Raw genomic sequence first — 992 nt, forward strand, 5'->3', positions numbered from 1 at the left:
TTGAGTTCCATCCCCCAAGTAATTTCAAATCACTTTTCAAGCTTTAATAAAGGCACAATGCTAAAGAGATTTTATCTACTCTAATTATTTTTAAATCCACTTTTATACAAAACACTTTCAATTTTGTAACCTAGTTTTTTCCCTTCTTCCCCACCCCTTTTTAAACTTTCATCATGAGCTATTATTCAGTTTGCTTCCTTATATGCTTGCAAAGGTCTTTTCCTTTTGGGTCATTAATTTCCAAGGAAAGTGGTGAAATTACTCACATACGTAAATTTTGTCAAATACAGACACTAAATAGAAATTGGCCAGCAATTTTACACTAAAACTCAAATTTGATTAAAACATCATGTGAAAATCTTAGAGACCTGCTGAGTATTGAGCACCCTGGCCCTAAATTCATTTTCTACATGCTCATTTAAAATGGTGAAGGTAATACTTTATTTCTTCCATATACAGCCCAATTTTGCTCATTTTCAGAAACTGCAGAATCAGGAACAACATCACTCTGCAGTTTTGTACAGTTTGTAGCACTGAAGACCTCTGATTTACTTTAATTATCTAGATGTGTGTATATATATATATTTTAGTTATAATTTCCCCCACTTCAAGCACATCCCTGTTCACTCCCCACTGGGATCCTGAAATCCTCCCAGCTCATGCCACTGACCCAGGAAATGACACTTTAACTTCACCAACTGAGTCATGTGTGGAGTGACAGAATGAGTTATTGAGGAGAACCTCTTTGGAGCACCCAGAGTGGCCCCATTCCTGCCCAGACAATTGTCCTAGTTAGAACAGTTCATCACTACATGGGTGTAACCCAAAACCGTGTATTCTAGAGCCTTCCATGCCATTGCCCAGAAACTGTTCTCAATGAACCATTTCCACCCTCTGCCCAGAGCAGCCCTGACCCCTCAGGCTGTAAACTGGGTGTTCAGAGGCCTGGGAGACAGGAGGGTGCTCCTGTCCTCACCCCCAGTGTGGAACTG

Source organism: Corapipo altera, unplaced genomic scaffold, assembly GCF_003945725.1.
Source record: "Corapipo altera isolate COAL_440 unplaced genomic scaffold, ASM394572v1 171, whole genome shotgun sequence".
Classification (NCBI taxonomy): domain Eukaryota; kingdom Metazoa; phylum Chordata; class Aves; order Passeriformes; family Pipridae; genus Corapipo; species Corapipo altera.